Source organism: Podarcis melisellensis (assembly GCF_964234715.1).
Source record: "Podarcis melisellensis genome assembly, chromosome: 1".
NCBI lineage: Eukaryota > Metazoa > Chordata > Lepidosauria > Squamata > Lacertidae > Podarcis > Podarcis melisellensis.
This window is the reverse complement of record NC_138528.1, coordinates 16,273,798-16,297,849: the sequence shown is the minus strand read 5'-3', so window position 1 is coordinate 16,297,849 and position 24,052 is coordinate 16,273,798. Positions and strand designations below refer to the sequence as shown.

The 24,052-nt window shown below is 43.0% G+C and overlaps 1 long non-coding RNA gene across 1 annotated transcript; it reads right to left on the bottom strand.

Annotated features, from left to right (window-relative positions):
• Positions 1 to 23,469, bottom strand: LOC309373316. Its single transcript, XR_014169972.1, has 3 exons — positions 23,374 to 23,469; positions 15,058 to 15,127; positions 1 to 285 (listed from the first exon to the last, which is right to left on the bottom strand). It is a non-coding gene; the product is annotated as an uncharacterized lncRNA (long non-coding RNA).
• Positions 23,470 to 24,052: the final 583 nt, after the last annotated feature.

The window sequence follows — 24,052 nt, the reverse complement described above, 5'->3', positions numbered from 1 at the left end:
TACATGGGGTTGGTCGGCATCCGTCTGTCTTGAAAGACAATAGAGGAGTGTGCCATTGGGCATGAAGTCAAACTGTTGGAAGGTTGCAGCACCTGCTGGTGCTGTAGAGACTGTTTCAGGTGAGAGATGTTTTGTTGCAGTTGGGACAGATGAAGGCATCCGGTTGGGCTGCTGCAGATGCACCATGGCATTTCTTCTCTCTGCGCTCCTCCCAGATGTCATTCCTCCTCTGGTCACTGCTATTCATGCACGACCTGACTGATTGTCTCCAGGCACTGCTGTCACCTGCAAGGGATTCCTACAGGACAGAGCTAATGTTGTCAACTTTCATGTCAAGCTGGCAGACATCTTTGTAACGCAGAGTTGGTCTGTCAATGGCCCTGGTGTCAGAGGCCAGCTCCCCATAGAGCACATCCTTGGGCAATATCCTGCCAATATGACAATGTTGGTTCTCAGCAGGAGGAATCTTCTATAGGTCCGACTTCAGCAAAGGTTCCACCATATCAACCTCTAGTGGTAGCCATGCCCTCCACTTCAAGCAGTTCTCTGCTATCTGCCTGATTGACAAGGGAGGCCCCATGAGCATATGGATTGGAGCATCTGCTTATAATGCACATAAATATTTTTTGCCTTCTTCAAAGCAAAAATAATGGTGCATATGAAAGGATCAGCAGATGATCTCAGGTAACAAGAAAGCAGATGCTGATCATGGAAAGGGAGCAGGAGAGGGAAACAAATGTCAGGTGAGAGACTGAACTGCCACAATTTGTTTCATCATAGCTCTGCAGCTTTGTAAGGAGCTGGAAGGGAAGGTGACAAGACCAAAATAGATAAAAGTGGAAACTTCAAAGCTTAGACAACAGTGACTTAAAAGCTAGTTAATTGCAAGCAGAAACACACTGCAGAAAGGCGAGTTGCTAGAAGATCCCATTGCCCTCCTAGAAGTACATACAGCGTGGCTTAACAGTCAATCCCTCTTTACAGGGCACTCTGGGAACTGTAGCTCTGTGAGGGGAATACAGGTCTCCTACCAAGTCTTAGCACCCTTAACAAACTACAGTTCCCAGGATTCTTTGGGGGAAGGCAAGAGTGTTTAAAAGGGCACCATAGTGCTTTAAATGCATGGTGCCTATATGGGCAATATTCTATTGGCTACAACCACAAATGGCTACATCTGTCTCAACTCCTGCCTTCCTCTCTCCCTGTGCTCCCCTTGCTGCAGTCTTGGCAAACATTCCCATTGCTAACACTGTATAGAAAAACATGCCCGGAGTGTCTTTATGGTGTAGTTACAGCATGTTTCCTGCTACCCTTTTGCTATCAAAATCAGCATGGCTTCAGGGAGGTCTACTGCAAAAGGACCTTAATACACACCTTAGTGCTAGAGAGACGTCACCTTGCCCCCCAGTCCTTCAAATCGTGTGACACATTCATTTTGCCTTCTTAAGTCATGAGAGAGCATTGCACAGCACTTGACATGAGGAAAACCTGAGTCACCCTGTTAAATCAGTTTCCTGCAATCATGCGGGGAAATGTTAATCGAAGAACACTGTCACACTAATTCTCTAAAGGGAGCAACAGGCTTATTGAGAAAGGTTTTGAGTCTATTGAACGTTTTCTGTCACTTTTTGTCAAATCGATACTGTCTCTGACGGTGAAGTAGGTGTTGTACGTATTGGGCTTCTTCGACGTGTTATCTTTACTCAACCAACACAGGTTTTGTTCGGAAGGAAAGCCTAATGGCTTTTCAAATCATGCAGCATGTAGCCTTTGCTGTAGGAGGATAGATCCATCACGGACTATCAGCTGTCATAGCGAAATTGAACCTTCTTTAAGACAGGGGGGTGGAATCTGGGGCCCTCCAGGCATTCTTTACCCATCAAAAACCCAGCTCAGAGATGTACACTTTGTTAAGAGTGAAATTGTGGAACACGGGAGTGCCAGAGCATTGCACAACAGTGGCAGGGGAATGGGAAGGAATGACACAACAAGGACCATAGGGCTGCCTGAAGTCAGCAAGACTTTCTCAAGACTCCTCTCCCCCACTCCTGTGAAAACAAGGAAGTGCAAGCCAGCATATATTTCTAAATAAATGTGTGTTGTTGTTGTTTTCCAGAAGACATCTACTTGTAATGCCCATTCCATCTTTTTCTTCAAAGACAGATAGTGGAAGGTCAAATACTTGAGTTTATGGTGTGCCCCCATTCCCCCCCCCCCTTATCAGTACACATGAGGCAATATTTATATGAATAAACAAACAAATCACCTCCAATGGCCTTCTGGTGCTTCCCTCACTGCAATAAGTGAGGTTGCAGGGAACCAGGCAGAGGGCCTTCTCGGCAGTGGTGTCTTCCCTGCGAAACGCCCTCCCAGCAGATGCCAAGGAGATAAAGAACTACACAGTTTTCAGAAGACACCTGAAGGCAGCCGTGAACCAGGAGGTTTTTAATGATTGACATTTTATTATGTTTTTATATGTGCTGGAAGCTGCCCACAGTGGCTGGGGAAACCCAGCCAGATGGGTGGGGTATAAATAATAAAATTATTATTGTTTGCTGTAGAGGAAGCCACCAAGTGCAATTCAATTGCTCAAGTCAAGTCAGCTTCTCAAGATATAATGAAGGGAGGGACCAGGCAGCCTCAGGCATCAAAATGTCTTGAGCTGGTCCTGATGGAGTGTGAGGGGTACCATATTCCCCTCGCCCCATATCTTAGACAGCCAAATGTGATGAGCCGGTTCTGCTGGGATGAATGTCTCCTTCAGGACTTGCTTATGGGTTTTGCAGAACCATCCAGTCAACCTAGCATTGTAAGCAGGATGTGGGACCACGTGGACCTTTGACCTGTTTCACTAGGACTCCTCTTATGTTCTTTCCAGTCAAATTTACTCAGTTTAAGCAAGCAGAAATGGAAGACAGAGATGTGTAGAGGGAGAGAGAAGAAATGGGGCGAAGACATCTTTTTGAAGTGTTGTAACGCAAATAGTTGACAACTGGGCCCACACTATTGTGCTTTCCACAGCTTTAAGAGCTGCCATTTCATAGTCTGAAGTGTGGTCTTTCGCATCTTTTATAGTGTACTAGTATGTTGCTATGGTTACACAATTGTTCCCCCCTTTGCAATAACTCAGAAACCACAGTATTTGCTCTCATCTAGACAGATGCACAAACAACCTTGTATATTACTCTCCATGACCTGTTTAATCTATTTCATACCCTTTAATATTTCTCTGATGAAAATAGGAACATCCTATCCCATAATAATGACAATAATAATTTTATTATTTATGCCCTGCCCATCTCACTAGGTTGCCCTAGCCTCTCGGGGGGGGGGGGCTTCCAACATATATAAAAGCATAATAAAACAATAAACACTTTTAACCAAAAAAAATCCTCCCATGGTTGGCACCACTGAGAACAAGATCCTGAAATAGATGGGCCTTTGACCTAATTCAGCAGACACTTTGTATTGTCCTTGTGTTCAATTTCAGGACTCAATTCTCCTGAACTGTGTGCTCAGACTACCTAAAATGTCCTCTCTTTCTCTTTCTTATTCCAAGCCTTATTTTACCTGGTTGCATTATGAGGCAGACAGATGGCTATTTAGGGGTAGAATTCCCATGACAGAATTCTTTGCCTCATCTCTTTTCTTCATTCCACGACTCAATTGCCTTTATTACAAGAACCAAGATGATTACTTATGGTGTCCTGCAGAGGGATTGTTTTCCCCCTCTCTCCTCCCTGTCCTGCTCCTTTGCTGCTACCAGTATTTTTTATTTAATTATTATTCTTTACTGCTGTTCTGCAGGGCCTCTCTCTGTCAGCATGTTATGCTTTGCTATGTTAAAATTAAGAATACCATTCCGAGAACTTTAATGCACAAGGAACCTGAATACCTTAGACACTGGGGTGGGTGCATGTGAAGCTTCTCATCATGTACAGATCTTTGGTGCAATTACTCTCACGCCAGGTTTTTATAGATGGCCCCATTTATTTTCATCGAGTCAGAGAAAGATGGATGAAGTAATGGCACCCATTATCCAACAACTGCTGCATATTAACCAGCCCATAACTATAAATCCAAGGGAAGAATTCACTTCTGGACTCACAGCGCTCTAAGGAGTTCAGACCTTTATGACTGCAACCAGTGATGTTACAAGGATAGGGCTTTGGGGCAGGAGCCCAGAAACCCATCAGCAGTATGAACTTCAACCTAAACACAAGAGGGTTGCCTCACCACATTAGGAAGTAATGGGAATTACCATCAAAAGAACCTTTCCCTTCCCTTTTGATTTGTTCAGTTTCGTATCTATAATTACCGGATGGTACTCTTTCCAGTAGAGATGTATGGAAGTGAGAGCTGGACCATAAAGAAGGCTGATCGCCGAAGAATTGATGCTTTTGAATTATGGTGCTGGAGGAGACTCTTGAGAGTCCCATGGACTGCAAGAAGATCAAACCGATCCATTCTTAAGGAAATCAGCCCTGAGTGCTCACTGGAAGGGCAGATCCTGAAGCTGAGGCTCCAATCCTTTGGCCACCTCATGAGAAGACTCCCTGGAAAAGACCCTGATGTTGGGAAAGATGGAGAGCACAAGGAGAAGAGGACGACAGAGGACGAAATGGTTGGACAGTGTTCTCCAAGCTACCAGCATGAGTTTGACCAAACTGCGGGAGTCAGTGGAAGACAGAAGTGCCTGGCGTGCTCTGGTCCATGGGGTCACGAAGAGTCGGACATGACTAAACAACAACAACTCTTGATTGAAACATTTGCATGTCATGCTTAGCCAAACCATAGTTTTGTTCAGTTTTGAGATGCACGTGATTTGTAGGCACAGAACCAAATGGTTGGTTTTTCTTCCCCTTCCCTTTTTTGTTTTTTGTCTCACCACTTTCCCTGGGGAAACCTGCTGTTTTCCACTGGATCAGAACAAACCTCAATCCACTGAAAACCCAATTGACTGTTTCTCCAACTCAGTGGTGAACAGCAAGTTCCCCTGGGGGAAGCAAGGGGTCAAAAGAAATCCCCACTCATACCCATGCCTGCAAATCACAAACCTGTGCCTAGAAGTCGCAGCACATACAAAAGTGAGGGTGTGCCCTTGTTTAGTCTGGAGAGAGCTGAAACCTGGATTTGAATGATATGCTAAGCCAAGCCGTGTGTTGGTTCAGCTCAGATCAAAACAGCATCCAAATGACTAGGAAGGAGTAAGCATGATCTCCTCCCCAGGAGTCTGCAAACTTATGGCCTGGGGCAACCCAGTCAGATGGGTTAGGTACAAATAAATAGTAATAATAATAATAATAATAATAATAATAATAATAATAATAAGCAAATTAGTACATTTCAGTCCATGTCACTTTCATATGTGGTCTATTCTATCTTCTTTCTGCATTAATCTGCAAGGGAGATTGTTAAAAATGGTCTTCCTTCTCCTTATTCTGGTGGGTGTCTCTCTAAGTGAAACAACAGCATTAATTTCACTAAAATTATCTGTGGGATGACTTGCTCTCCTCTTCCAGCACAGCAGCCCAGGTACGTCTTTATGTATGAATGAACTGGGTCATGATCACAGTCATCGTTGCAGCAAACTGCTTTATTATCTCCACAACGCAGGTGCGGAGGCGGGCTGTTGAGCTTGATAATGACTTGCCTGAGAGGACTCAGACCATCACTGCAGTGAGATTTAACCCAGGGATTTCTTGAGTCACAGCTCACAGGTTTAACGATGTCGGTGGGGACAGGACAAAAAGATTGAGAGGCCTTCCATGCAAACACACCCAAACATACACACACTGCTTAAATGTCTTTAAGAATGCTGGTGGCCACTCAGCTGAAGGAGACTTGATGCTGAGGCTCAGAGATCACAGTGGGGAAATGTATCACCACAGAGTGGAAAAACAGTAAAAGGAGACTGGAATTTATGGACAAGTGAGGTATCATAAATAAATACTCTCCCCAAGTAGTGAATGGCCAAACAGAGAGAAAGGGGAAGTGGAAGCAGCAAATAAGCAGGCGATGATAAAAGGGGTTCATTGTCGAAAGTGGCCATTTACATTGGCCAGAAAAGCCAGAGAGCCAATCTCTCCTTTGTTAGCCTCTTTTTCACAGCAGTCTGCAAGGATGATTGAAAAAGGCCAGACTGGCAGGGGTGTCTTTAGCTCTCTGCATGCCATAGATTAGGGCTGGCAACAGAGGAGCCCACTGGAGTTTCCATTCAGGCTGCTGCCATTGACTCAACATCCGTCAAATCCTCCTGCCCAGCTCCTTGGCACAGTGATTTGTTGACTGTGATTTGTTGATTTGCTTTATAAAATTCAGCAATCAAACTGAATGTGCCATTGGGAAAAGAAGGATGTCAGGACAGCAGGACGCATCTGGATTGTTGCCACTGTGTAGCGCTCTGTGTTATTCCCTCGTCATTGAAACTGGGAGCATATTCTGCCTGCTGTGGAGTTGGGGCTAAACTAGATGTGGTGCTATTCATTCCATCTGAAATGATGTTCTAAAAGCAAATTGCAGGTGTGCAGTGGGCTTGATCAGCATCTTGACGTGTGGGGGCTAGGGGGCTATAACCAATAGCAGCTCAGTCACTTGTACTTACAGTGGTACCTCTGGTTATGTACTTAATTCGTTCCGGAGGTCCATTCTTAACCTGAAACTGTTCTTAACCTGAAGCACCACTTTAGCTAATGGGGCCTCCTGCTGCTGCCGTGCCGCTGCTGCACGATTTCTGTTCTCATCCTGAAGCCAAGTTCTTAACCAGAGGTACTATTTCTGGGTTAGTGGAGTCTGTAACCTGAAGCGTATGTAACCCAAGGTACCACTGTACTGGGAAAGAGAGGGGGAGGCAGTGGGAGGTTGGCGGAACTGCCCCTGTTACAACAGCTACACAAATCATTCTTTTAGTGTGGCATCACCCCTACTTTGGAACATCCTGCCTATTAACATCCCTGCCTGTTGAGACTACCTTGGCTGTGAGTCCTGGAAGACCTGTTCCCTGCCTTGCTGTCCTTTTTCCACCTGGTTGGGAGGGTGGGGCCTAGAGTGACTCCAGCTACAAAAGCTGAGGCTCCTGAATACAGGAGCGGATCTACTATGAAACTAATGAAGCTCAAACTTCAGGGCTCCTAATCCCGGAGGAGCCCCAGAAGTGACTTTAGTCCACATTGCTTTAAAATTTTGGGGCCTGGTAGACCCAATTTAAGTCAGACGATTCACTTTGATTTTTTTTTTTTGGAGGGGTATATATTTCAACAAGTTTGAGAGTCAGTTGCACAGAAATTGTGAAGAGGTCGTGATCTGTCATGGAACAACCCCATCGAAGAAGATAACAGTGGTTACCCAGACCTTATTGCTGATTGTGAAGGGGCCCCCATGGCAGTACCAAAAATTTAGGTCTGCCACTGACTGAACAGACTTTTGGGGTGTCATTTGGGGGCTTTTGTTGGGGGAGTTGTTGTTGCTGTTGCTCTTGGTTTTTTGTATCTTTATTTTAGATCCTGAGGTAATATGTGGAAATTATTCAGTTTGGTTGTGTATTTTTTAATGTTTTGTTTCTTGTTTATGACTACCTTTGTTAAGAATTTTTTCATGTTGTAAGCCTCCTTTAGCATGGTTTGAACTGTGGAAAGGCGGCATATAGATAAAATTATGTATGTATGTATGTATGTATGTATGTTATGTACTGTATGTATGTATCAAGAAGGCCCATTCACTATTATCTTTTTTTTTCTGCACCTGCTAAAAACATTTGGCAAGCTTACCCCAATACATAGAAGGTTGATATATGTTTTAATCAGGTTTTAACTTATTGTTGATTTAAATTATTTCTGAATGTCTTAAATAGTTTTTTAACAGTTTTACTGATAATTTCATTGTTGTTGTTGTTTTGTAAACAGCTTTGAGGGTTATTTTTTTTAGAACCAAGAGGTATATAAATTTTATGAAATAAAATTAAAATAAATAAACTTTTCATGTGTCATCTGCCATTTATTTCCCAGAATTCCCTGGGAAGACCAACAGAACCTGATATTGGTTTACCAGTTTTGTGTATATGTGCTTTACATTGGTAGTTCCTTCTCTCTCCCTTCACAGCATGCTGGGCACACTCAGTTGAAATACACTTCCTATGAGTCTCCAATTGCTTGCTTCCCTTTTCATATCCTTTTCCAGCTTCTGAACAGAGAGCAAGAGAGAGAGATTCATTTGGCGAGTCTGTGAATATTTCTGACAGCCTTGTGAAATGTGGTTGCCTGAAGTTACCATTGTGAAGGAAAAGATAATTGAGACATAAGAAGGTCTCTTCCAAGAAACAGAATCACAGCTTCCAGCTATAATGAATCAGAATTGATGGCGAGGAGCTATTTCTGCTCAGACGGCTTTTTCTTTGCAAAAAAGAAGAATGAGAGAGAGAGAGAGAGAGAGAGAGAGAGAGAGAGAGAGAGAACCACAATGAGAACAATATTAGTCCTCTGTGCTCAATATTGCATAAAGACAATGTCTTTGCTCACATGTAATGCTAAACCAAATCATGGCTTAGCAAGAACATGCAAGTGTTTCCCAGAGAGAAAACTCCTATTACTTCTCTTTTCTCCCAGCCCTGCTGGTGCGGTACCACCCAGAGCTAAGCTGTGGTTTGGCTTATGAACAAACCCAAGGTCATGGTTTGTTTCCCCCAAATGAAACCACAAGAGCAAAACTTAGTTACAGCTTTCTCTCTCTCTCTCTCTCTCTCTCTCTCTCTCTCTCTCGAGAGAGAGAGAGAGAGAGAGACCATGAGCCCAATTTCACACATTATGCCAAGCCCCACAAAAGAGAGCTTTTGCTGTTGCTTTTGGCTGTCACTGCAAGTGGTAGCAACAACTGTGTTGGCAGCTTGGCAGCCATTTTGGAACCTCCACAATTCCTCAGACCTAATGGTGTTTTGGGGCACGGTAAGATAGAAACAGCAGCCAGCAGGAAATAAAATGGCAGAAGGCAGCTGGATAATATTTTGCAGTGTTCTTTTACTGGGGTGGAGGGTACGAGAAAAAGAACAATCACAGAATATTTTTCCCCTCAGCAATAACATTGAAAGTGGGGGGGGGGGGGATTCTGTGGATGCATAAGCCATGAGGGTAAATAGAGTTTAAAACAACGGGACTTGTGCAGTTTAAAAATGATTTGCTAAGCGTCTGTTGACCAGCAAGTTGCCTTTTTTAAAAAAATATTATCCATACAACTAATAGGAAAAAATGGAAGCAAAAAACTCTCAGCAGGAAGTGATATATTGGAGCAATGCTTGGCACATTTCCTTGGCACATTTCCTTGGCCTCTCAGTATATTTGTGTTCAGTCTAATTAAATGTGCTGAGGTTCAAGGGGTGTGCGTGAGAGAGGGATAAATATAACTGAATCAAAACTAGCTTTCATCAAGCACCTTCTAATTCTGATGGGAAGGCATCTATAATCAGGGTTGTCTAGGCATGACCAGCTACATCACTATGCCACTCTAGAAAATAATGGAACTACAGTTCCCATCAGCCCCTGCCATCATGGCAAAACGTTTTGGAATGATGGGAACTGTAATCCAGCAATATATGGGAGGCTACAGGTTCTCCATCCCAGGAATAAAGGTTGACTCCAACTGTGCTGTGTTGGATGATCCCATTGTGGTGGAGCGTCTCCACCCCCATCATTCAGCCCGGACACTGAGGTCCAGCTTCGAGGGCCTTCTGGCTGTTCCCTCACTGTGGGAATATGGTTGGTTTTACCTATAGGGAAAATGGGCACATGGGTGGAAATTTACTGCAGCCTGACCTTTTGGCAGGGCAGGCTGTGTTAGGCATGATCAGCGTGTGGACACCTCATGCTAGCCTGTGATTGGTTTATACAGCATACCCTGATAGTGGTGTGATTTTCCTTATATGGTATTGTCTGTTACTGTTGAGTTGATACAATGTTCTGTGAAATAATAAAATGCTAGGCCGCAGCAGTTTGAGCATGCTCAGGGCCTGATCAGCTCGGTTCAGCTCAGTTGTTGCTGGCTAGGCCTATTCAATATATCATTGGTGTGAGACTGATTTATTTCCTATGGCGAGCAGGCCCTCGTCATTTGGTGCCCCGTGTGAATAACTTCGGACTCCACGTCGTTCCTCATTGTCCAGCATTCACCACGTGTCTTTCATCCACTTCGGATCCCGGTGTGTGCTCCCTTTCCTTCTGCCTTTGTGAGACAGCCTCTCTCGGACTTCGTGCGCTGCGGCCTTCTCAGCACTGACCACACCCGGCCAGGGTTCCAGGTACCACTCATCCTCTTTGGATCCCGGTTAGAGCTCCCTTCCTTTTGTCGCTCCTTTTCATCCTTTGTGGATCCCAGCGACTACTCTCTTTTTTCTGCTGTTCTCACTATCATGGGGCAATCTCTCTCTGCACCACAGAAGAAATTTTTTGATGACCTTAAATTCCTTCTGGCCAGTAACAACCTTGTTGTGCTTGATGCTGATCTCAAGGCCCTTATTCAAGCTTTGGACACCCACTGCCCCTGGTTTCCTCAGGATGGCACTTTTGATTTAAAAGACTGGGATAAAATAGGACAATTTTTCCAGAATCATCCTCAGATTGATGTTAAAGTTTTACATGCCTGGTGTAAAGTTTACAAGGCTATGTCAAGCCTAACTCCTGCAAATATCCTCCTGGCTACCTCAACGCCTGCCTCACCTATACTTTTGGCTCCTCCTTCGCCTCTGCACCCCACGTTGCCTTCTTCGAATCCTCCAGTTTATGTACCTCCTAAACCACCGGATTTCTCCCCTTCGGCTCCTTCTATCCCACCGCTGCCTCCACCACCTTTTTCGCCTTCTGTCCAGCCCTCTACCACTGTTTTCCAAGAGTCTCTTCGTGCCGCTGCTCCTTTGTTGGCTTTTGATTCTGCCACCCCTAATCTTTTTCCTGTGATTGTTCCTGCCGCCCCGGGGGGAGGCCCAGCCCGGCACGGACAGTTTGACTTGAGAATCATAAAAGAACTATATTCCTCTGTCAGGGACAATGGCCTGCATTCCCCTTATACCTTGGGACTTTTTGGGACCCTTTTCCAACAGAATATGGTACCAGAGGACATTAAATTGTTGGCCCGTACTGTAATGCAGCCTCATCAAATGATTTTGTTTATGCAAGCTTGGCACTGGGCTTGCCAACGTCGCGTTGATGGTATTCGTGACAATCTCAACAACGCTGCCCAGGCAGCTCACCAAGCCGCGGTTGCTGCCGCAGGTGCTGGCGCTGCACCCCCAGCCCCTGTTATGTTGACCCATACGGATGTTTTTGACGGGTTGACGGGTGGGGGCAACTTTTTTACCATCGCCCAGCAGTTAGCCCTTAATCCTATGTATTGGGAAGCCACTACCGCTGCTGCTCAGGAGGCCCTGTCTGCTGTGCCTGATGATAAGACAGAACATGGGGGTCGGTGGGGAAGCGTCCGTCAAGGCCCTGCAGAGCCCTATGGACAATTTGTAGATCGCTTGTATAACACCCTCAAGCGGCAAGTTCAGGACATAGCAGCCCAAGAAGTGATTGTTCGCCAGCTTGCGTTTGATAATGCAAATGAGGACTGTAAGCAAGCGCTGCGCCCTTTGATGACAACGCCCAATATTGCCATTGCTGATATGCTTAAAGCCTGCCAGTCAGTGGGCACTGAGACACATAAAGCACGCCTTCTAGCCACGGCTTTGTCCTCCACTGTGTCCCAAAATCCTGCAAAGGAGAAGATTTGCTTTGGATGCGGCGAAGTAGGCCATTTTCGTGCGCAGTGCAGATCCACCACACAGCAACGTCGCGGTCAAGGTTGATTCATGGCATTCCTTTCAACTCTACAGGGCAGGCAATCGTCGAGCGCGCCCACCTGACTTTTAAGACTCTTCTCAATAAGCAATTGGGAGGCCGCTCGGCTACTGTTTCTGAAATACCTATTATTGTGCATCAAGTTTTGTTTACCTTAAATCATCTGTTATACCCTCACAATAAGAATTTTACGCCTGCTGAACTTCATTTCAGGAAGGAAGAAGTACTGCAGCGCCCTCTAGTGTCTTATAGGTTGCTTCCAGATCCACAGTGGAAAGGTCCAACTTCCTTGGTTTCCTGGGGTCGCGGATTCGCTGCCATCGAGGTGGACGGAGAAATACGATGGGTTCCAGCTCGATGTGTTCGACCTTGGCGCTCTTCTGTTGCCTCGCCTTCATCCAAGGGAACCCCAGCGCCCTGAAATCGTATTCTACGCTGTCTGCCAGTGATGACCTTCCACCTGATCTCAACCCACACGACAGCTGGAGACATCGCCACATTGATGTGCCCTGGATGGAGTCACCTTCCACAGCTGTTCCAGTGTTTCCTGGCACGTTGAAAGATCATCTTCATCCCTACCGCATAGGCCCTCCTTCCCCTTGGGAAACCACCGTGACTACCAATCACCCCTCTGTGGACACTGTGAAGTGCCGCTTTCGTCGTGCTGCTCTTTTGCAGAAGGCCAAGAGACCTGAACCTTATCATCAGATTTGGACCAACAATACGTATGTTAGGGACATAAATCATTTTGCTTCTATACTTAATCTTTCTGAATGTTGGGTATGTATGCATATCCCTCCTCAATCAAAGAGGTCTGGTATATTATTGCATGGTATTCCAGTAAATGCCTCATATAAGATTAGTAATAATATGAAGGATAATCGTACTAGTTCACCCCCTGTGTTTTTGTCACTTATGGAAACAGCGTCTTATTGTTTTCTTTTCAATCATAATAGTAGTAACTTTTTAGGTCATTATCCATATTGTAATTGGACCTATGAGTATGTTAATGGATCTTCTTGTTTTCTTAACGTTACTACTATGAGTGGTAGGCCAAAAGTTTTAGTTAATAATGTCACAACCAACATGACTTATGAACAACAGGCTGCGTGTAGAGATTTTTATGTTTGGTTTGATTGGATGAAGAAAAGCAGTAGATCTACATGTTTGCTTCAATCTGACTTATGGTTATTTTGTGGCACAAGAGCCTACAAAGAAATCCCTCTTGCCTTTTCTGGAACCTGCACCTTAGGAGTAGTCATACCCCTAGTGTATAAAATGGACAAGCTCCCAGCTGTTCGTTTGCGTAACAAAAGGGAAGTGCATTCACCTATCTCTCGATATACAGGGACAGCCATCTCTAGGTCTCTTCTGCCCTCTTTAGGTGCAGCTATGAATTACCGTGATCTACATAAATTGGCTAATTGGACTGAAGCCTTGTTTAATTCTACCATCTTGGCTTTAAAATTAATTAACAATGAAATGTCAGAAATAAGGGAAGTTGCTTTACAAAGTTTTTATGCTTTAGATGTAATCCTTGCCTCTAAAGGTGGAGTTTGTGCCTTAATTCATTCCCATTGTTGTATGTATATATCTGATCAATCGGCCAATATTTCTGCTACTATTGATTATATGGAACAAATGATAGCCCATAATCCTTTGAATCCACCCGAAGGTTTTGATCCATGGGAATGGTTGTCTTCCTGGTTACCTAATAGAGTATGGTTAAGAAAACTTTTACTAATTGTAATTTTGCTTGTTGCAGGATTTATTGTGTTGTGTTGCTGCATTCAATGCCTACCTTCTTTGTATGCCCAGTGTACTACATGGTGGTACAAACCGCAACCCGCCACAGGGATGACAAGAAGGATTTATGTCGCAAGTTATAAGCGTTTAGAAAATGAGACAAATGACTTTGCTTAGGTTTGGTTAAGAAAAAAATTATTTTTCATAAAATAAGTAAGAAAAGAGGGCATGTGGGAATATGGTTGGTTTTACCTATAGGGAAAATGGGCACATGGGTGGAAATTTACTGCAGCCTGACCTTTTGGCAGGGCAGGCTGTGTTAGGCATGATCAGCGTGTGGACACCTCATGCTAGCCTGTGATTGGTTTATACAGCATACCCTGATAGTGGTGTGATTTTCCTTATATGGTATTGTCTGTTACTGTTGAGTTGATACAATGTTCTGTGAAATAATAAAATGCTAGGCTGCAGCAGTTTGAGCATGCTCAGGGCCTGATCAGCTCGGTTCAGCTCAGTTGTTGCTGGCTAGGCCTATTCAATATATCATTGGTGTGAGACTGATTTATTTCCTATGGCGAGCAGGCCCTCGTCACCTCACTGCGAGAAAGCAGGTTACAAGGAACCAGGCAGAGGGCCTTCTCGGTAGTGGCGCCCTCCCTGTGGAACGCCCTACCATCAGATGTCAAGGAAATAAACAACTATCTGACTTTTAGAAGACATCTGAAGGCAGCCCTGTTTAGGGAAGCTTTTAATGTTTGACGTTTTTTCGTTTTTCTAATATTCTGTTGGGAGCCACCCAGAGTGGCTGGGGAAGCCTTGCCAGATGGGTGGGGTACAAGTAATAAATCATCATCATCATCATCATCATCATCAATGGATGGTAACTCCTCTTCACGAACCTGGGTTGGGCTGAAAGTACTGCTGCTTTGTCAATAAACCTGGTGCTGTACTATTTAGAAATGTTTTAGATTTCCCCTAGCAATTCAGTACACTCTTCCTACCAGCTTTTCTCGGTTATTGGTCTTAAATCTCACTCAGCGTCTTTCTTTCAAAATACGATGCTGCGTATGAATTGCAGACCCTCAATTTTTTATATCCTGCTGGCTGTGACAGATGATTGCCACTCCATGAGGAACCCATGAAGTTTAATCGAGCAGCAAATGATTTAAATGAAGAATATGTAGAATTATGGGTGGTTTTTAAAAAAGTTTTGTTTTACCGCATCTAAGACAAGAAGCTTTGCAAAATGCAAGAGAACAGTGATTGTGCTCACTGGGGGAAGGTCTCAATAGCCTGGCAATATAATAGCACCACACTTCAGTGTGCGGTGCCAAAGAAGTTTTGATTTATGCTGTCATTAGTTACCAATTTCCTGAACCTCTTTCCCCACAGCTGCATCATCTAATGAATTATGTTCTCAATTTCCCCCCTGATATGTAATATCATGCTATTTAATTTAATTGCCATGGATTGGACTCTTTAGTACTTTTACCTGGTCTCATTAAAGTCAATGAAAAACCTCCCATTGATTTCCATGCTCTCTGGAGCTGGTGCTCAACGTGCTGCAAAAAGAAAAGAAAAGAAAAATACAATAAAGCAGATGATACAATGCATTCCCCCTACATAATGTTTGGCTGGAAATGGAAGGCAACAGGTAATAAAACACCTTCCCTTAGCTATTGAAACATTTATTAAGAGCACTGCACATTGTGTTCAGTGTCTGAACTGATGGGAGCAAGAAAGAAATCTCCCAAAAGACATAAGTATGAGAAATGCCCTTTCCCATTTCCACACTAGATTATAAAAATAAGAAAAGGTGACTATATGAGGTAGAGTCGCTGTTATTCAAATAAGTTTAACAATGGACTAAGAATTACTAGCTAATAAGAATGAAGATTAAGTTTTTTAAAACATGCACTCGCTGCAGCTACAACTATTGCCCTCCAAAAACTTTGCTAATACAGTGGTATCTCGGGTTAAGTACTTAATTCGTTCTGGAGGTCCGTTCTTAACCTGAAACTGTTCTTAACCTGAAGCACCACTTTAACCAATGGGGCCTCCTGCTGCCGCCGCGCTGCTTGAGCCCAATTTCTGTTCTTAACCTGAAGCACTGTTTCTGGGTTAGCGTAGTCTGTAACCTGAAGCTTATGTAACCTGAAGCGTATGTAACCCGAGGTACCACTGTAGATTTGAAATTAATGTGCAAAGTTGCACACTGCTCATCATAATAAGCCCAAAGCAGAACTATGCACGAGATTTTGTAGTTGCATTCATGTCATGTCATAGGGAATTATGTAGGTTGCTTTTAGATAAGTGTGGAATATGTGTATCCATTATTTTTCAACCACATTGGAGTTTTCCAAAAGGATCCCATGGTTTTGGGAATGACCACGTGTTGGGGGTCAGCTTTTCTTTCAACATTTTTGGCACTAAGGATTTTTCATTTATGGGTAGCTAACCTTTTCTTTGGTGAAAGGATGTGCACACATACTCTCACTCAACACACATACAGCACACCCCACACTCTGCACACATGCACACATTCAGACAACAAGCCTGGAGTTCCACAGAATAGCCACTCCTGGTTCAATCCAACACGTCACTTTTATGGTCTTATGTGGCTTGGCCCAGATGACCATCATGGTCCCTTCCAACTCTACAATTCTATCATTCTATGATCTCAAATGCTGGACCCAATCCTTGAGTCCCCATGTTAGATCTGAGAGACGGGTTTGCACATACAAGATACATGCAAATGTTTGAATTGCAGTCAAACATAACTTTGCATAAGTGCTAATTTGTGCATGAAGGGGTTAAGATAATAGAGCTGTGTTCTGAGACTCAGGTCACGCTTCCTCTTTCTCCACTGAGGAGCAAGTGAAGCCTTCTCTTCCTGCTCCCTCTCTCTGTACCATGTAAACTACAAGGGAGGACATGTTTAAGCATTTATCCAAGCTTGGAGCAAGTGTTTTAAGTTATCTTTCTGTATTTTATACACAAGTATTCTGCCTGTGTTCTCCTTGCTGCTGCTTGGATAAATGCATGAACCTGACCTTCAGAATATTTTGTAAGTAAATAATTTAAAACTTACTTAACAGTGTGTGGTCTGTTCATTGCAAGTGGGGGAACAAGAGAAGAGCATGGTTTGAACATGGACTAAACTGAAAAAAGGGTCTATATTTCTAACGCTATACTGTTGCTTGACTTTTATGAGTTTAAATTCTGCTACTGGGGGCTCTCTCCTGCCGAAGAATGAGTTTAGCCCCATGCTTTGAATCCAGATACCCAGACGATTTTTTTTAATCACCACTCTATAAGTGCCTTGTTTGTTTGTTTGTTTGTTTGTTTGTTTGCTTGCTTGCTTGCTTGCTTGCTTGCTTGCTTGCTTGCTTGCTTGCTAGTACAGTGGTACCTCGGGTTACATATGCTTCAGGTTACATACGCTTCAGGTTACAGACTCCGCTAACCCAGAAATAGTGCTTCAGGTTAAGAACTTTGCTTCAGGATAAGAACAGAAATCAAGCTCCGGTGGTGCGGCAGCAGCGGGAGGCCCCATTAGCTAAAATGGTGCTTCAGGTTAAGAACAGTTTCAAGTTAAGAACAGACCTCCGGAACGAATTAAGTACTTAACCTGAGGTACCACTGTAGTCAAATAAACATCCTTAACTGGAAAAAAAACTGGAGATGGAATAGGCTACCCACACAAAAGAATAAAAAAATGTAGTGTCAGATTTGTCAGGATGGAAAGTTAGCTGGCTCCAGGAGCATGATAAATTGTGGCTGGACTGTGAAGCACAGAGAATTATATGGGGCCCCACTTGGCTGGGGACATGCAGAATGATACCTCTTCTTTTTCAGTCAAAAAGGAAGGAAGGAAGGATGCCAGCCAAGAGCACATTGTTGATACAATGCAATCTGCCATTGGGAGACTCATTGCCACTCCTGTCTTATTTGTCTCTGCCATAAATTTTAGTGACTGTGCTAGCCAATTCTTTTCTCAGCTGACAACAGCTTTTCAAGGGAATCTGAGCTGGGTGGGAGAGATATGCTAGGCCTGGAGATGAGGTTGGAGAGATCATATGAGTGACAAATACCAGCAAAATTGCAACAGGAAAGCCATGCCTTTTTTTAGTTCTATGTCTGTGCAGTCTGCCAAAAAAACGGAAAGAGTTCTTGTCTTTAAGTGAAAAGAAGGATGTGATGGAAGACAGCAAAATCCATCTTTCACTTGCCTTCCCGCACTAGACTCTGTCACTTTAACAACATTGTGCTCTGTTGCTCTCCAGCCTGGGTTGGGAAGCCTTAAACTTAACAAAGTATGGTGAAATAAGATTGGGGGGGGGGCTCATCTACCTTTCTGTTACATTTTATGTAAAGACTAAATCTATGTAAAGACTAATATCACCTCTGTCAGTGTTTGTAAAAAGCAAAAGAAGGAAAAGGTTCTGACCTCCCTTTGTCTCCTCAGCCTGGTCCTCAGACCCTTGTCGGCATAAAAGAGTCCACGAGAATATCCTTGCAGAGTTTTATTCTTAAAAGTCTTTGTGCAAAAACGACTGGCCAACTGCACACAACATTCTCCTGCCTAGTGATCTCTGTCAGCAGGCAATTTCTTTTTCATCAAACCACCAGATGAAACACTGCGTTCCTTTCTTCTTCTTCTTCTTCTTCTTCTTCTTCTTCTTCTTCTTCTTCTTCTTCTTCTTCTTCTTCTTCTTCTTCTTCTTCTCAGGCACTTATGTTTTTCTCAAAAAACCTATTTCGAATTCCAGTTCAGAAGAATCTAAAGAGACCAGATTGCTTTCTTCTGTTTACTATTAAACATAATTAACATTCATGTCCCCAACCCCAATCAAATGTATATCGTCCTATGCGGATAATGAAGCAACTGAGCATATGCTAGCCAGCCATCAGTAGATGATAGCAAAAAATATGGTACAATGCATTCAAAAAAACTTTTTTAAAAGTATGGAGGGGGAGAGAGAGAGAGAGAGAGAGAGAGAGAGAGAGAGAGAGAGAGAGAGAAACTTCGTTAAATCTGCTGGTAATATAAAGAGTGTCATTTCCAAAGCTTGTGGGCCCTTGCTATTTATATAGCAGGTATATAGCAGATGTTGTTGGACTCCAATTCCCATCAGCCCCAGCCAACATGGACAGTTGTTGGGAATGATGAAGGCTGTAGCCAGGAATATCTGGAGGGCCACAGGTTTCCTGTCCCTGATTTATAGCAACCTGGAAGAACAGCCACACATTTTACAGTTCTTGCTGCATGGTATACTTTGTCATTTGTTGGGAAACGATGCAGTGAAATGAAATGAAGTACATCTAGTAAAAGAAATAAGAGTTTCCATAAACCAAACAGGAATCCAATTATTGAAGGGTGGTTTTTGTTTTTGAAAAAGAAAGAAAGAAAGAAAGAAAGAAAGAAAGAAAGAAAGAAAGAAAGAAAGAAAGAAAGAAAGAAAGAAAGAAAGAAAGACTCCCAGGATGATTACGATAAGCAATAATTTTTGTTTTTGTTTTAAAAGTTAGTTAATGGCAAGTTGAGTGGGGTTAATAAGGGAACCATTTTTTTAAAGTGTTATTATTAGTGCACTCCTACATGTCTTTGCCAGAAGCAAACGTTCTGGGTGATCCCTAATGTCAGTCATATACATAGTAGATCCATTGCCAGAAGCAAACGTTCTGGGTGATCCCCAATGTCAGTCATATACATAGTAGATCCATTGGTTTCCATTGAGTCTGAGTAAGATTAACATTGGCTATCAGTGGGAGGGGGGAAACACTCTGACCGAGGTGGGTGGGAAGGAAAATGCTGCTCCTCACACCTCTCCTCCTGACTGCTGTGTGCTGGTAGGGCTTTGGATATGGTGGTCCCACACACACACACACACATACACACAGAGAGAGAGAGAGAGTAGGTATGATGGATTTCCTCTTAATAATTATTTTTTATTTAATAATTATTACATATTGAAAATAAAAAAGGCAATCCAAACACACACACAAACCCTTTTACCCAACCTGAAGGCGTCGTTCAGATCAAAATAACAACAGTGAAGTTCATATAATCACTGAAGTGGAGAAAATACAGACAAAAAAATGTTGATGTCAATATGAAGTAAGATGTATTACAGAGTGTGGCAGTTACAGTTTGTCCTGTAGAGTTTTTGTTCATGCGCTGGATGAATGGCCACCAGTCCATCATGAAAGTCTCTCAGGGTTTTGGGGTTACCCACCCCCTCCAGCGAGATTAAACTTTAGAGTCAGTTTTTCAGAAAATGCTACACCCCAAATTACATCATAATATTTTTGTACATTTAACCCCTTGGCTTATTTCCAGCTTGTAGCTATCAATGTTCTTGCTGCATTTGAGAGCCCTCAACTGGCCCTTAGTTTCAGGCTCAAAGTCCTGCACTGATTTGACTGCAGCCTTAGAGTCTTTCAAAAGTGCTGCCGCTTTTGAGGAAGTGCTTGTGTTAATATTAACAAAAACAAAACAAAACCCAAAACACATTTGCGCAAATCTATGGGACGTGGGTGGCGCTGTGGGTTAAACCACAGAGCCTAGGACTTGCCAATCAGAAGGTCGGCAGTTCGAAACCCCGCAATGGGGTGAGCTCCCATTGCTCGGTCCCTGCTCCTGCCAACCTAGCAGTTCAAAAGCACGTCAAAATGCAAGTAGATAAATAGGTACCGCTCCGGCAGGAAGGTACACAGCGTTTCCATGCGCTGCTCTGGTTCGCCAGAAGCGGCTTAATCATGCTGGCCACATGACCTGGAAGCTGTACGCCAGCTCCCTCGGCCAATAAAGCGAGATGAGCGCTGCAACCCCGGAGTCGGCCACGACTGGACCTAATGGTCAGGGTTCCCTTTACCTTTACCTTTATCAGAGAAGACCAGGTATACAGTATAGACTGGCAAGAAAACAGTAATAAATCTTGTGAGACTGGTTCTTCGCTTTTAACACCTTTTTTTTTAAAGAGTCCCACAGCTACTGTTTGGCTGTGTTTGTCAGTGATTGCCATTTCATTGAGTCATGCACTTTTAGTACCTGGGGTGGTTTATTGGCCTTCTAAAACTTACTTTATGGTCCAAGTCAGTGATAATAATAGAAAAGTTGTGGAAACGAAAGTTAGGGTAGTCCACAGGGAAATGTCATATGTCCTACTTTATACTTGTCCTTTGTTTGTTGTTTGTTTGTTTTATATATTTTATTGATTTTTTAACATATCATTTTCCAGAATTATTAAACATACTTTTATATCTATTACAATTTTTTTTACTTCCATCAATCACATCTGAAAATTTTTCAATCTTTTCACTTAATTTACATTTCTTACTTTCACTATTACATTTAAATATCATAACTAATGTCTCTCTTCTTTCCCTTCTTTGCAATATTTCATATATTTCTCCTTACAAAACTTCTTGTGCTCCTACTAGCGTCATTTGTTGATTACAGTTGCTCTTCAAATAGTTCGTATATTTCTTCCAATATTCTATAAATCTCTAGTCCCACAGGTTTCAAATTCTTCCTGTCATTTTATCCAATTCTGCGTAGTCCATTAATTTTGTCTGCCATTCTTCTTTCGTTGGTATTTCTTCTTGCTTCCATTTCTGGGCCAACAATACTTTTGCCGCTGTTGTTGCGTATAAGAACAATTTAACATCCTGTCTATTAATATCCTCATTTATAATACCCAGTAAAAATGCTTCTGGTTTTTTAAAAAATGTGTATTTCAACATCTTTTTCATCTCATTATATATCATTTGCCAGAGGTTTTTTACTTACATTCCCATATACTTGTCCTCTGTTTGAAGGGCAAGTTTTTTACTACCAACTAAATATAATTAAGAAGGGCAAGTTTTTTACTACCAACTAAATATAATTAAGAAATAAAAATTACATACATCAATATTTAGTTTGTTATTTGTTATTTACATCTTATTTCCTCCCAAACATTCCATACAAAAACACACATATGTGCAGACACCCACCCACAAAATGATAATAATGAAAGTAAATATTTTTCCCCTTTTATCTTCCAAAAACTTTTCTTCAACTTTGACTTCCTGTCAAGCCCCTTTGCATATATTTTATCTTACAATCAAATGTACACAAAACAATAAACCTTTCTATGTAAATTTTCCAATACATTCTGAAAACATAAGAAATACTTAATTGTTGTCCACCACCTTTTAGTTCCTTTATCACTCGAATGCTAGCACAGAGTCAAAACTATTATTGTATTTTTGAATATATCTTCTATAACTCTGACTTCTGCTTGGCTGGAATGTTAGCCTATCATACAAAAGTAAGAGTGAAACGTTTTGCCTCTTGCTCACTCAGCGCTGGGGTGCGGTCCCTGGAAGGCTGCCCATGAGGGAATGTGGCCCTTAGGCAGAAAAGTATTCCCTGTCGGGATCTCCGCTAGGCCAAGCTGATAAAGCTCATGTTCTGGAATCGCCTCCCGATGATAATTAACGACCTGTGCCTTTGATGAGGCCTCAGGCATATTCCCATCCAGTGGAGAATCAAAGCAGCATGAGGAATGATGAGATAGTATAAGCTACATGGCTAAAGCAGCATCTTAAAAAGTAGAGACATCACCTTGCCAACAAAGGTCCGTATAGTAAAAGCTATGGTTTTCCCAGTAGTGATGTATGGAAGTGAGAGCTGGACCAGAAAGAAGGCTGATCGCTGAAGAATTGGTGCTTTTGAATTATGGTGCTGGAGGGGAGACTTGGGAGTCCCATGGACTGCAAGAAGATCAAACCTATCCATTCTGAAGGAAATCAGCCCTGAGTGCTCACTGGAAGGACAGATCCTGAAGCTGAGGCTCCAATACTTTGGCCACCTCATGAGAAGAGAAGACTCCCTGGAAAAGACCCTGATGTTGGAAAACATGGAGGGCACAAGGAGAAGGGGACGACAGAGGACGAGATGGTTGGATAGTGTTGTCGAAGGCAGTGGAAGACAGAAGTGCCTGGCGTGCTCTGGTCCATGGGGTCACGAAGAGTCGGACACGGCTAAACGACTAAACAACAACATGGCTAAAGAGTTTTATTTCTCGCTACGCAGACAGCAAAGAAAAATACATCCTCTCTCTATGGAAGCAGAGAGCAACTGGAACAAAGGAACAAAGGAACAGAGGAAAAACACTAACGTCACATCCGTCTCCCGTCTCCCCTGAGACTTCCAACAGCCTGGAATGTCTCTGGAATGTAAACAGAGCCTTGTGACTCTAAGCAGCTGTACAGTGGCAAAACAGAAACTAACATTCCCCACCCCTGCACAGCCTGGACATTTTCCTCACCCCGACTGGCAAGTTCCATTTGGGGCTGTTGGATTGGATAGCTGGCTCTGGAAGGCAGCCGGCAGCCACAGTGATTAAGCTGAGCATCGATTCCGGCTGTAGACTTGGTTTTAATTGTACTAGTCCTGGCAACATTTATTTAGTTTTCCCACACTTTAGGAAAAAAGAGGTAAAAAGTAACCTAAATAAGTAAACAGGCCACTAATCCCTCTTGAGTCAATGCTGAGTAAGTGAGTAAATGAGATGCAATTTTGTGAACTAGAAACCAATTTGCCATCCATTGACTTTGCCTTTTAAAGCTCAATGGCAATGAAAATCAAGCCAAGGCATTTATGCATTGCTCTGCCCTGGGTTCTCTTTAGAGACAGGCTGAAACTTCAAAAGTGGCGGTTTCCAGTCAATATTGGGGAGAGCTAAACTGGCTTCTCTCGATCATGTTTCCCGGGGGGGCTAATTGGAAGAAATTGTAGACACGAGGCAAAACTCACCAAAGCTCTCCTTGCCTCTTGACTGGTGGCTGCCATTTTGCTTTCCTCAGAATACCCCTCCGAAAGACACCAGGAATGTCACGACCAGCATCTGTCCAAAGGAGCCTTCTAGGAAAACAACATAATGTAGCTCCGTCAGGGTTAAAATACAGCTCCTAGAATTCATTGGAAGAGGTGTGTGTTTTAAATGGATGGTGTGAATAATAATAATAATAATAATAATAATAATAATAATATTTATACCCCACCCATCTGGCTGGGTTTTCCCAGCCACTCCGGGCGGCTTCCAACAAAATATTAAAATACAGTAGTCTGTCAAACATTAAAAGCTTCCCTAAACAGGGCTGCCTTCAGATGCCTTCTAAAAGTATGGTCTGTTAAGCATAATTGATTAAAGTATAATTGATTTAATTGACACTGAAATGGTGAACACTGAAAAATTCCACCCCATCCCTATTTCATGGTTTCTTTCAAAGTCTGTGAAAGTTGGGGGCATTCTGGGGTGGGTCTTTTCCCTCTTTTTTTGCCAGTGCCTGCACTGCTCGCTCCTTGACTAGTGATCAATTCACAGCAGTCTTCAGTTCAATTTACACAGAACTTCAGTTCCCATGAATTTTTAGGGTGCAGAGTGTGAACTGGAGCAGCATGTTTGTGTCACAGCCTGCGTATTTCCTGTTCA